We start from the raw sequence: 14,641 nt of genomic DNA on the forward strand, positions 1-14,641 counted from the left end.
TTTTCTGAGTCATTGGGTAACGAACCTTAGATTCAAAGAGGACTTCGTTGATGAAGTAGACTCGTCGCTGCACCCCAAAGTTGTGGCCTTCCTCCTGGCGTCCCACCACGATTGTCATGCTGACGACCTGAGTGGTCATGGCGATGTAGAGTAGCAGATTCTCGCCTAGTTGGGGAGCCGTTAGGATGGGTGACGACTGCAGATGGTGCTTGAGATCTTGCAGCGCCTGGTTTGCCTCCACAGTCCATGTGAACTTGTCGTGGAGCTTGAGCAATTTGAAGAAGGGTAGTCCCCTTTCTCCAAGTCGGGAGATGAATCGATTCAAAGCTGCCATGCAGCCTAGGAGCTTCTGGACATCCTTTATCATCCTTGGAGCGTCCATGGCTGTGATGGCATTGATCTTCTCCAGATTTGCTTCAATTACTCGGTGACTAACAATGAACCTGAGTAGTTTTCCTTTTGGCACACCAAAGACGCACTTCATAGGGTTAAGCTTCCATTGAAACCATCGCAAAATGTTGAATGTCTCCTTGAGATCAGTGATGAACTCATTGTGGGATCTGGTCTTAATGACCATGTCATCCACATAAGCTTAAACATTGCGGTGTAGCTGGTTCGCAAGGCACAGTTGGATGGCCCGTTGGTATGTGGCTCCTGCGTTCTTCAACCCAAATGACATTATAGTGTAAGCATATGCTCCAAAGGGGGTGATGAACGCTATTTTGATCTATTCTTCCTCTTTGAGAGCTATATGATGGTAGCCTGAGTAGCAGTCATGGTAGCTTTGAATCGATTCATCTCCTGACTTGGCAAAAGGGGACTACCCTTCTTCAAATTGCTCAAGCTTGTAACACCCTAAGGTAATTTCCCTAAATTTTAATGAATTTATTTTGGGCTCAAATGAAATTTCTAGATTTTTCTTTAATTATTGCGGCATTTAAAGTAATTAAAAACACAAGAAAATAAAATTTATTATAAGAGCAACATGTTTGTGCATTCATGCTGGTGCATTGTTTTATTTGTGTTGGGTTTGAATTCAAATTTATTTGAATTCAAATGGAATGGTTTGAATGTTTGGGTGTGGAAAGGAAAAAGAAAAGAAGAAGGAAAGACAACAGAGCCCAGCAGCCCAACCCTCCACCTCAGGCCTTTTCCCTCTCCTTCTCCCGCATGGGCCACGGCGGCCCAGCTCCCTCTTCCCTTTCCCCTCGGGCTCCTCTCTTTTCCCCTATACCCGCGTGGGCCGAGCGGCCCAGCAGCCAGCTAGCCCGAGCCAGCTCTTTTCCCCTCGCGCGCAGCCGCCCCGGCCCGCTTTCCCCCTCTCTTTCTCTCTCTGGCAGCGCGGTCCTACCTGTCAGCACTCTTCTTCCCCCCTCCTCCCTTTCTCCCCGGCGTGCAACGGTTCCCCCCGAAACCGCCGGCGAGCTGTTCTTCCCGGGCCCGCACGCCAGGGTAGCCTCGCCGCCCTACAAAGGGGATCTCCTGAGCCCAGAGTCCTAACCCTAGCCCTGCGTCGCCCCGAGGACCCTCAGCTCCGCTGCCCCTTGCTCCGCCGCGTCTCCCTCTCTGCCTCGCCGTCGGGCCACTGCTCCGGAGCGCCACCGACCCCGACAACCCCCGCGCTCGCCTCACCTCACCACTGGGAGACTTCCCGAGCCCAGCACTCGAACCCCGAACCTCTGCATCACCGGGATTTCGTCACGAAGCCGCCGCCGGTGAGCCACTCCGCCATTCCAATTCGTCACCGCCGGTGCCGCTCCGGCCCTGCTGACTCCCTGTGCACCTCCGCAGGGACCTCCCGGAGCGATTCCAGCCATCCAGAGGGCCCGGCCACCCCGGCATCATCTTCCTCCGCGAGAGCCCGATCCCTCTGCCGCCGGTCGTCGCCGTCTTCCTCCCTCCGCTGCAACTCCGGCCACCTCGAGCCCTTGGTGAGTTTCCCCTCCCTTCCCTGGTCATGTTACACCGAATGCCGTAGCATTTAGGCCTCCGCAGCGCCCGGAACGCGCGCACGCTGGCGTGTCCGCCGCCCCGAGCCGCCCTCGTCGTGGGGATCACCTACCCGAGCCCCATCTCGCCTTCTGTAGTGCCTAGATGAGTTTCCCATGTCATGTTCTACCTCTAGGGCTTGATGTCATCCAGATCCGAGCCCGGAGCATGAAGTTAGGCCGTCTCCGGCGAAGCGCCGCTGCGGGAGCTGAGCTCCGGCGACCCAGCGCCGCCCCCTCCGTGCCCAAACGCCGCGAGCCGTCCGATCTGCATCCTGCGCTCGCGATTAGATCGGAGCCTCATTGAACCGTGACCCTTAGATCAAGATCCAAGCGCCCAGATCCGAAGATACCGGTTCGGCCTTGCCGTTTTGCTAAAGAGTCCCTACGTTTGTCTGAAATCAACCCGCGCTCCAGGGTAGTTCAAAAGAAATTGCAGATAAGCTTCTGTTTTACTCGTTTAGACCCCTGAGCTTTCCAGTTTTTGAACCCGCAGTCCATACCATGTGTTTCCATGTGCTAGTCCCTGAGTCTAGGGTTTAATTACGTTTAGGTCCTCAGTTTTTGCACAGAAACCCCTGTAGTCCAGTTTTTCTCGCAGATAGGTCCCTTGATCTTGTTTCGATCGTAGTTTTCGCGTCTTAGCTCTGTTTTAGGTGTTCTTTATATCCACACGATTATTGTAATGCGTAGAATAGTTCTAGGCCAGTTTTATGTGCTATTCCATTGTACTGGTGTACTGTTTCTTATATTTTGCTATTGTTTGCATGTGTGTGCATGTGTGGCCCATGTATTGCTGTTACGATCGTGAGTAGACGTCGAGCCACCGGAGCAGTGCCAGGAGCAGCCGTCTTCCGAGCAGTTCGAGCAGTAGCCGGGAGAGTACGAGGAAGGCAAGTATAACATGAATATCCTATCACTTTTAAATACAATTTCATACTGCATTTTAATTCTGTATGCCTATAAGGGTTTCCTAGCCACCTTTATACCCTTTATATATATCCTTTGGGTTGGATTTTGGTTAGTTGTGCTAGGTTGCTGCGCTATAACATATCTTGGTCCTTTTTAATTAATTTGATTAATGGTCTTATGCAACTTAATTCTGGAGCCGACCCTCTGTGCTGTGTGCTTGAGTGGTTTGTGCGTCCTTAAAAGATGTTTTTGTTAGAAACATGGTTTAGGGGGCCAGCACGGTGCTTAGTGCTTGGTTGGCCACTCTCCATAAGGACCGGTTCATAGAGCGACAACCTGGGACAACCGCGCAACCATAAGACTGGAATGGGACGGTCTTGACTTATTAATTAGGTCGTGTTGGTTCGGGAGTAATTTACCTGCGTGGGCAAGAGGGGTGGTAAGCTTCAATGGTCCCTGCTCCTCCGGCTTGGTCTGTGCTGTGTGCTTGTACCCCCGGAGGTGGGTCCCATCGTTGCTAATCCAGAATCCTTAGCGGTTACACCTTACCAACGTGTCCTTTGTAAGGGTCTCGTAGTGTGCTTGCTAGTCATCTCACCTAAGGAAGTGTGATGAACAACTAGCGTAGCTCACGACTTGTGGGTAAAGTTGTGCAACCTCTCGAGAGTGTAAAACTGGTATACCAGCTGTGCTCACAGTCATGAGCGGCCCAGATCCTCCGTCTGATTAGTGGGGTTATCAACCTTTGGTTAGGGAGATTCCCCGGGTGGTTTTGGTTTGGATGGTTCTCAGTAGTTCTTAATTAATATTGATTAATTCTGATGCAATTCGCGTTTATGGTAATTCATCCACTTGTAGTAATTAGCTTTAATAAAATTTTGCCAAGACTAAAAGCTAATGCAGTTGAGTCAGCTAACCTTAGAGCCTCATACTCGTGTTGTACTTGTTGAGTACGAGTTTGTACTCACACTTGCCTCTCTACTCTTCTGTTCTATTTCGGATATCTTCGACTGCTGCTCAGTACCCGGCAACGTGGAGGACTACGTCAGCGGCTTCGACGACTTCTAGGCGTTTGTCTCCCAGTCGACGTCCCTGTGGCGCCCAGCTCTTTATGTATCTCTTTTACGCTTCCGCAACTCTTGAACCGATTCTTGATTCGGTTGTAATAAAATAATTCATTTATGATTCATTTACGAGTTATATTAATGTTATTCGTGATATGTGTTGTGATATCTTGATGATTCTGTTGTATATATGCGTGACTTGATCCTGGCGCATATATGATTGCTCGATTTATGTTCTTTATGAATCGGGTGTGACAAAGCTCCATGACAAGTTCTAGTGGACAGAGGAGGCAAACCAGGCACTGCAAGATCTCAAGCACAATTTGCAGTCACCACCCATCCTGATGGCTCCCCAACCAGGCGAGAATTTGCTACTCTACATCGCTGCGACTACTCACATCGTCAGCATGGCTACTGTGGTGGAACACCAGGAGGAAGGCCATGCCTTCAGGGTGCAGCGACCAGTCTACTTCATCAACAAAGTCCTCTCTGAATCCAAGGTTCGTTACCCAACGATTTAGAAAATACTCTATGGTATACTCATCACTTCCTGAAAAATTTGCCACGATTTCGACGCATACAATATCCTAGGACCTCTCACACTTGAACAGCCATGAAGTCGTAGGCACTAGTCGATTTCATGGCCAAATGGCGAAAAAACCAAGTGGAAGCCCCAACCAACCAGCCAGAGCATTGGGTCATGTACTTTGACGGCTCACTCAAGCTCGGTGGCGGTGGTGTGGGAGTACTTTTCACCAGCCCGAGAGGAGAACAGCTCAAGTACGTGTTTCAAATACTATTTGAGGTCTCCAACAATGAAGCCGAGTACGACGCATTATTGCACAGGCTACGCCTGGTAGTATCCCTAGGCATCAAGTGACTACTCGTCTATGGTGACTCCTTACTGGTGGTTCAACAAGTCAACAAGGAGTGGGACATCAACAAGGACATCACGGATGTCTATGTTACGAAAATACGCAACCTCGAGATCAAGTTCTTGGGGTTGGAAATTCACCATGTGATTCACGACAACAATGTGGGCGCGGATGTGCTCTCCAAACTGGGTTCTGATCGAGCTAATGTCCCACAGGGAGTTTTTGTTCATGAGTTGTATCACCCTTCCATTAGGGCATCAGACTCAGGTTCCATCGCTTAGGTTCCCAAGAAACTGGACCGAGAGGTCTTGATGATCGAGGCCGACTGGAGGGTGGCCTTCATCGACTACATCTAGAAGCACAAACTACCCCTGGCATCGACCCAAAGAGTGTTGAAGCTACTCGCATCCTACTGCGCAGCAAAGGGTATGTTCTAGTTGGTGGTAACCTATACAAGCGTGGATCAGCATCAGGCATACTCCAAGAGATTCACAAAGGCGTGTGCGGGAACCACTCGGCTTCTTGCACACTAGTCGGCAAGGCGTTTCGATCTAGTTTCTACTGGCCGACTGGTTTGGCAGATGCTGAAGTACTCATTCGCCGGTGTACCAACTGCCAATTCTTTGGCAAACAGCCTCATATTCCGGCTCATAACCTTATCACCATACCACCTTCATCGCCGTTCGCATACTGGGGTCTGGACATGATAGGGCCCTTAACAACTGCGCCAGGAGGTTTCACACACGTGTTGGTGGCCATCGATAAGTTTACCAAGTGGATCGAGTACAAGCCAATCACAACACTCACGGCGGATAGAGTGGTCACTTTCATCTACAACATCTTACATTGCTTCGGCTTCCCCAACACCATCATCACAGATTTGGGATCCATTTTCCACTCGCATCAGTTCTGGGATTTCTGTGAAGGCACTTCCATTGAAGTCAAATATGTTTCGATGGCTCATCCGCGGGCCAACAGCCAGGTTGAGTGCGCCAACAGCTTGATTCTTGATGGATTGAAGAAAAGACTCTATGACAAGAATAGCACAAAGGGCAGCAAGTGGATCAATGAGATCTCATCAGTAGTCTGGGGGCTTCGCACACAACCAAGCAAAGCCACAGGACAGACACCTTTCTTTCTCGTATACAGGTCTGAAGCTATATTACCAGCTGACGTGATGTGGAAGTCTCCACAACTTGAGATGTTTGAAGAAGGTGAGGCCAACGCTGCAAGACATCTCGAGTTTGACAGAGCTGAGGAAATTCGATGCAATGTATTATTCTAGTCAGCCCGCTACTTACAAGGAGTTCATCATTATCACGACAGGAACATTCAATGACGCTCTTTCAATGTTGGAGATATGATTCTTCGATGAATCCAGGATGATACCAGGCTACACAAGCTTAACTCACGATGGGAAGAACCTTTCATTGTGCACAAGGTTACAGGCCCTTGATCTTATCACTTACAGTATCCTGATGGCCACGAGGTACCAAATTCTTGGAATATCGAGCATCTACGTCGTTTTCATCCTTGATCAACTGGAGACATCTTCTATTGGTGCCTGGAGATTGATACTTCCAGTACAACTCTATTTTACTGGTTTACGACTGGTATTACGTGCAAGTTTGCTGAAGGGGCCCCGCTTCCATACTTCGAGTACCTAATCACTAGTTTCAAACTAGTAGCTTGGGTTACTGAAGGGGACTTGCGCTCATATTTCCAGTACAACGCTGTTTTACTGGTTTATGATTGGTACTATATGTAAGTTTGCTAAAGGGGCCTCGCTCCCTTATTTCCAGTAACATATTACTAGTTTTTGACTTGTCTACTATGTTATTGAAGGGGCCTCTCTCCCATGGCAAGAAGTTTACTAGCTTACGAGTAGTTCTATACATGTTTGACTACTTCGACTACTTGTCTTGACTACAATCCTAGTCGGGACTGACTCCAACTAGATGGCTTCATCAACTATTCAAGCACCAGCGGCTACTTGCCCAATGCCTGGGCTCGGGGGCTAGCATCACCGTTCTGCTACGACTACTTTATGCTTATCATCTGGCTCCTGGTTTGGGGGCTTGATGGGACAAGGAACTCAGCATGCCTCATGGGACAGCTCTCATGCTAACATGTTGGACGCTGTAAAATTACTTGCCAATACCCTATCCAAGAGGCTTATTAAGATCTATCAAGGGTAGATGTTTATTAACCATTATTTCAGGGATTTTATTCCGAAATAAGGGGTTTGTTCAAATTATTACCTAGAGGATTTATTTAGTCATTGGCTCAGGGCACAAAAATTGATTTGTGAGGAAATTTTTGGTGTTTTTTTAGGATGTTATTTGTTTAACTATTTTTTAGGGATTTCAACCCGAAAAAAGAGGTTTTCAAATTTACTACACCAATTTGCCCATGTTCACTATCAAATATTTATCGTCATATATTGCATGCCATGATTCTTTGGATCCTTTATTCCAAAACACGTGTCATCAGCGACTTATTTTTCAAATCTGTTGAAAGATAAGGATAAAAGACTCAAGATTAAATTGAGCCTCAGCCTGATTCTATGAGTCAACCTAAGGCTCGGGGGCTACTCCATATGGAGTGCGAGTTTAATCGCACCCCATATAAAGAAGACTGGATAACTACTCGGGGCATGAGCACCTCATAGCCTCGACACAGCCAAGGAAGTACTCAGAGGACACATTCAAGATGAAGTTCGAGACAACTCAAAGACGTTTTCAGAAGTACTCGGATGCCTGCAGTACTCGGGTATGAAGAGCTCGGGGGCTTGTAAGACCTGCGCACACGGGACTGGCCACATGGCGTACTTCTATTAGGAAACAGGATGGTACATGGCCCACGCCCTAAATCTGTTGTAACTACTCGTAATGCAATAGGATTACTCGTATAGTAGTGAAACTAGTCGGACACGGTAGGAAACTACCCGAGAAGTACTCGGGTAGGAATCCTGGGCTCGTACCCGGCTAGGACTTCCATGTAAACCTGTCCCCCAAGACTATATAAGGGCGGATAGGGACCCCCTCAGGGACAATCACCATCAAAGGCAATACAACACACACAGGATGTTGGGTATTACACTCTCGGCGGCCCGAACCTGTCTAAACCTTGTGTTCCTTTGAACCTTCGAGTTCCTGATCTCGGTGACACCCTACCTACAAACTCACAACCTCAGGGGTATCCCTTAGTGGGCATGGTGGTAAAACACCAACAGGGGTAGTGAGTCTTGGCATTAGCCAAGATTTCGCTTACGAAGTATACGGGTCGTTGCACCTTGAGGGCATGCCCCTCCTCCTCCCGCTCAACGACCAGAGAGGCGCTGACCACCTACATCATCACCGCAATGTAGAGTAGGAGTGGTTCTCCGTTGGTTGGCAGGACCAAGATCGGGGCCCTCATCAGGAGGGCCTTAAGCTTGTTGAGCGCCTCCTGAGCCTCTGTGGTCCATGCAAAATGGTCGGTCTTCCTTAAAAGCTGGTAAAGGGGAAGGCCTCATTCGCCAAGGCATGAGATGAAATGGCTGATTGCCGTGAGGCACCCTGTGACCTGCTGAACCCCCTTGAGGTTCTGAATTGAGCCCATCTTTGTGATGGCCACAATCTTCTCCGTGTTTGCTTCGATACCGCGCTCGGAAATGATGAAACCGAGCATCATTCCCCTGGGAACCCCAAAACTACATTTCTCAGGGTTGAGTCTGATGCTATTCACTCAAAGTCTCGTGAAGGTTCGCTCTAGGTTGGCCACCAGCCAGTCGACCCACTAGGACTTGACCATGATATCATCTATGTACGCCTTGATGTTTTGCCTGATGAGTTTGCCGAAACACTTGTTCATGCAGCGCTGATACGTAGCCCCCGTGTTCTTTAGACCGAATGGCATGGTGATGTAACAGTATGATCTGAAAGGGGGTAATGAAGGAAGTCGCGAGCTGATCGGACTCCTTCATCGCAAGTTGATGGTACCCGGAGTACACATCAAGGAAGCAGAGGGTTTCAAACAATGAGGTTGCATCAACTACCTGGTCTATACGGGGGAAAGGAAACAGATCCTTTGGGCACGCTTTGTTGAGGCTCATGTAGTCGACACACATCCTCCATTTCCCACTCGTTTTTCGTACAAGAATAGGATTGGTTAACCACTCGGGGTGATACACTTCCTTGATGAATCCGGCTGCCAAAAGTCTCGCAATTGCCTCACCAATTGCCCTACGCTTCTCCTCGTCAAAGCGGCGCAGGCATTGCTTGACTGGTTTGGAGCTTGGCCTGATATTCAAGGCATGCTCAGTGACTTCTCTCGGTATGCCTGGCACATCCGAGGGTTTCCACGCAAAGATATCCTTATTGGCACGGAGGAAGTTGACGAGTGCGCTTACCTATTTGGAGGAGAGCGTGGTGCTGATTCGCACATTCTTTGTCTGTGGAGTTCTCAAGGTCAACGAGAACCTCCTTCATGCCCTTGTGGGTCTCCCCAGCGGCGGCTCTGCCTCCCTTTCATTCAGCCGCGGCTACAAGGGTACCACCGTTGTTTCTCTTGTTCTTCTTCTTCCCTGGGTGGTTCGAGCCACCCTCGCTGGTGCTTTCATCACGCTTCGCCTTGCCCTTGGCACAGTCGAAGATCACCCCAACTGGCTCCTTGCCTGAGGCATGGTTCATCAGGATGTCAAGGAGCTCCTTGGTGGTTCGCAAACTCTTGCGTCCCAGCTTATGAACCACAGACTCGCAGGTGGTCCCGATCAGGAACGCCCCAATCACGTCGGCACCAGAGACGTTGGCAATGCATTGCACACCTTGGAGAAGCGCCGGATGTACTCGTTGAGAGTTTTCCCCAGCTTCTGCTGGCAGTTCTTGAGATCCCATGGGTTCTCGGGGCATTTGTAAGTGGCCTGGAAGTTTCCCATGAAGATTTCCCTCAAGTCCGACCAACTGTGATTTAGGTGGGCTGGCAAGTGCTCGAGCAATGTCCGTGCCAAGTCGTCCAGGGACAAGGGAAAGTTGCGGATGATGAAGTCGTCATTGACTGCTCCTCCTCCCCGGCAAGTGAGCCGGTAGTCCTCGAGCCACAAGGCAAGGTTCATCTCCTCGGCGTACCTTTTGATGTTTGCCCGGGGGTGGTACCGTGGTAGGAATGGCGCTCTGCAAATGCGCGGGAAGAAAACCTTGGGACCCGGTGGGTCGGGGCTAAGGCTTCTATCCTCGCTGCTGTCATGGCATCCACCACGGCGAGGGTGATCCTCGGCTTGCTACCGCTTGCTCGTCCTCGTGCCTGCACCGTGGGGCTTTGATGGTGTGCATCTCCATCGCTGTCGAGGCATCCCCGAACGGGGGCGTTCACGGGACCTTCTTCCTCGTGTGGGGCTTGGTGGATGGGCACATCCTTGATACCGTGCCTCGCAGGGGGGTGCTGGCCTGCATTTTGCCCGTGTCACCGAGACATCGAGCTCTCGGCCTATTGTTGCACCATAGGCTCGATGAGCGTGCACAACTTTTGGTGGGCGCAGCGCCCCTCGGGCGTCGCTTGCTCTGGGAGCCCGCCGAACAAAGCTGCAGCGGCGGTGATTTTCTGGCTTGCCTGGGCGAAGCATGGGGGACCCTCGTCATCTTTGAGGATCCTCTAGTTTACGTCGTGGGGGGTGACGCATGCGCCCTCCATCCCCGCCGCATCCAATCTCTCTCTCAAGTTTGGCGCGCTCCTATTCTATCTGGAGGCACGCCTCCTCGAGCTCCTTCTGCCGCTCCCTCGGCTGCTCGAACTGCGCGGGTGGTGGGGATTGGTTCCCCTCCCAGGCCTTATTGTTAGGGCCGCTTGGAGGAGTTTCCCCGTTGTGGGCATCTTCAACACGCCCTTCGGGGACACCCACCATGAAAACCTCTCGCGAGGGGTGGTGGCTTCCTCTATTGGAACCAAAGTCGAAGATTGCCTTCGGTTCCCCCGCAAAGAGATCATGGAAGTGTGACACCCTAGGTGTCAAATTGTACCATAATAGGTATGAAATGTAATGCATGTGTTGAAATGTATAAGGTTGGATGTATTTGTAGAAATAAGACCTTATGTGCAATTTTATAAGAATATGAGTCCTTTTGTGCAAGATGCATGAGTTACAAAAGTAATCTTCAAAAGTTACTAGGGGCCAAATTATAAGAATGCAAGTAATCATGACTTACCTGAAAACTTGCATTTAGGCCCAAAGTTATGTGTAAAATACTTTAACAAGGACAAATCTTTATAAAGTTTAAAGTTAATCCAAAGTTTCAAAATAAAGTTGCATACTTCGAGTTTTTGATTTCAAACCCTAAAACAAAGTTGTAGAGCTTGAAAAGTTTTACAACTTTCATTTTGAGTACTTTTTCTTTTGAGCCCTAGCTTAAAAGTTATCGCTGGTTTATAGACAGGTCCCTAGAACTTTGGAAAATTGCAAATCAGTCCAGTCATCTTCAACCCTCCTTCTGCTCCTCTATTTTTCTGTTCCCCGCCGCCCCCGCCGCCGTTCCTCGGAATTCCGGCCAGGCAGTGCAGCCCCCTTGCCCCCCCTCACTCCCAGGCGCCGCCTTATCTCCTCCCCGACCCTATCCCTTGGTTCTCCCGCCCATTCCCGTGCCGCCACGCGCCTGCCGCCGCCTGCCCGAGCTATTTGCGCCGCCACCCGAGCCGCCGTCGTGGTCCTCGGCTTTGCGCCCCTCCCGTACCTTCTCCTCCCTATAAGAAGCTGCCCTGGGACCTCCTGAAGCTATTCCCCCACCGCCTTGTGCCTCTCCCTCGCCGGAGCGCTGCTCCCAGTACCACCCCGTCGCCGCCCTTCGGCCTCACGCCGATGACCCCCTTTCCGACCTCCCCAAGCCCGGCCAAGCCCTCAAACGAGTGCGTCTCGGTGCCCTCTCACTCCCCACCCCCTTCCCCTTGCCATCTGAGCTTCTCCTTCGCCGGATTTGAGCCCAACCGAGCTTGCCTCGGCCGGCCAAGGCTGAAGGACGTAATCGCGAGGATGCAATTCTTTCCAAGGGTCTATATGAAAGATTTTGATTCTTTTTCCTTTCCAATGTGCTGAAATTTGAAAATTTCTAGGAAATCATAGAAAATTCAAAAAAATGTAAAACCAGTTAGACCCGAATCCTTATTTCAAACTCTATCACTCTTGTTTTGTGACCATGTTATGAAAGTATATGGTTTATGCTGTGTTTAAAATAGAAGTAAATGAATGCTTGTTATTTCATGTGAGTGGTATTGCTGGCTTGTAAATTCAATAGAAAATTGTAGGAAATTCCAAAAATTGCAAAACTAGTTTTGTTGGAAACTAGATTTTGAACTCTACAACTTCTATTAAGTAAGTTTGATATGAAACTAAATATTTTTGAATCTATGTTAAATCTAAGATAAGGGAGTGTAATATCCATAGTTCCAATTTTGTTCCTACATGTTAACTTTGTTGATCATGATTTTTGATATGCAATCTCCATAGATTAAGTATGAATTGATGTGGAATTTTCAAACCTAATCTTGTTTTGTAATTTAATTCTTTTAAGTTGATCAATTCAATTTGTTTTATAGTAGAATTAGCTAAGTCTTTTCAGTAAAGCTTATCTAACTAGATCTTTTGGTCAGAATCTTTTAAGTATGCAATGGATCTGTGTTTAAATTTTCAAAACTTTATAACTTTAATTATCCAAGCTTCACATTCAAATTTGAATTTAATTTTGAGTATTTTAATTCTTGTTTTCAATTAAATCAATGTTATAGTCATGAGTTGAGTGTTTATGATTCAAAGCTTAGGTTCCTTTTTGTACCATGAATTCCTAAGTGTTAGCCTTTTGGAGTGCAGCTTATCATGAAATAAAATAAAAAAACTATGCATTCCTTAATTCTACATTCTTGCATATCATGTAGACCCGACTATTCTCGCTGGAGGTGATTACGAGCTGATCGTGGATCAAGCCGTGGAAATTCCTACAGATCCCGGAACTAGAATGAGATTGTCCTGAAGACCCCAAGAACTTCATCAGGGAATTCTCTAAAGGCCCGAACCAAAGTTCGGATGTTATTAACTTAACTAACCCCAGCCCCACCAGTAAAGGTAAGCCTCGGACATAACCTACTACTTTTATTACACTGCAATCTACATCTATTTACGTATTCTATGCATTAAGTTCTTAGGAATTGCTTGAAACCCTAGTTGCATTCTCCTAGGAACCAATGTGATGAATACTAGCACTTGAGTCCGACTAGCTGCTATGCTAATAAGGCCGGTAGAAGTCGGGTGATTTCCTGTCACTCGCGTGATATAGGAGTTGTAATGTTTACATTCCTGTTATCACTATAAGGATGACGGACGGGAGTTTTATGAGGTATCATGGTTGAGGTAATACCCTGTCTGTGTTGTTGAATTTTGATAAGGTCGCGGTGTGTGCCGATCGGGGTTAAGCGTTTGAAAGTACTAGCCACATGCCACGAAATATGGTAAGCGGTAAGCCTAGTAACCAATCGGCCCGAGAAGTGGACATACCTCCCACCACTCGTCTTGCTTCTTCTGGTTACTTATGTTCGACTGAGGAAATATGTGTTGCAAGGGCAACCAGGAGTACGGGTTTTGTAGTTGCGCTACAGACGTACGTCCTGCACTTTGGTAGTGCGTATGTTCCTGCAGTCGCTTGTGGTGGACCTGTCCACGAGTCGGAATGAAAGGCAAACGGTTGCTTCGGAACTACCGTTGGATGTTCCAAGCGTGTGAGTTAGGTTGACCTTGCAAGGTTAAAATTCGATTCAGAATCGTCCGCCTCTCACGATGATTGAGACTACTTAATCCCTTTATCACACAGAGTAACAAGAGCAATTAAATGATGAGTAATACTGATGGTTAAGATAAAAAGCTCTACCTTGCTTGCTTAGTTATAAATGCTTATCTAGAATGGATAATCACATAGAACTTGAAAGCTAAAAGTTGAAAATAAGGACCTACTCTTAGTTGCTTTTCAGCTGAAACTAAACCCAGAACTATTATAAGCCTTCATAAGTCTAGTTATGGGCTAAAGTATACCCAACCCCGGGTAAGCCTTGCTGAGTATTAGTATACTCAGCCTTGCTAGTTATATGTTTTGCAGGTAATGTCTTGAAGGCCCTACTCTTCCCTTTCCTTGGCCTGTGCTTTTCCAGAAGGTTGGTCCATGGAATGGGATCCGTCCTCGACCAACATTGGTGATACCGAGTGATGTCGTGCCTGGGCTTAGCATGACATCCATCTTGATGACGAGGTGTAATCGTCGCGTATGTTTTCCGCTGCCAGAAAGCATAGTTTTCACATTTGGTAATATATGGCTTTTGAAAACTCTTGTAATGTAAATCCCTGTGATGTAAAAATGTGCTGGTGATTGTATCTCTGGACTCACCTTCGTGTGAGGTAACCTTATTTGATCCTGTGTATCGGTGGTTTATTGGGACGTTACCCGACAGGCCAAGGGATTATACCGTTTGAAGCATGTTGGAGCCCTCGGGAGTGGACTCGCATACTTGAGCCGGTATAATTCAGGTTGGTTCTGCCACAGGAAGGATTCCGAAATGTAGCCCGTCATCCCTGCAAACTCGCTGTCTGTGGGGATGAGCCAAAAGGCACCACGGCGAGGCGACACGCGTACTCCAAGGATAGTGGTTCTCCCCAGAGCTGCGCTGTGATGTTGGTGAGCGAGAAGAGAACACGGTGCAAGTCCTCATGGGTCGGTCGGGGACCCAAGAAGATGCAGAGCTGACACCCCAAACTCTCGTAGTCGAAGTCGAGGGGCCCGCTATCCTCGGAGGC

This window comes from Panicum hallii, chromosome 7 (assembly GCF_002211085.1).
Source record: "Panicum hallii strain FIL2 chromosome 7, PHallii_v3.1, whole genome shotgun sequence".
Taxonomy (NCBI): Eukaryota; Viridiplantae; Streptophyta; class Magnoliopsida; order Poales; family Poaceae; genus Panicum; species Panicum hallii.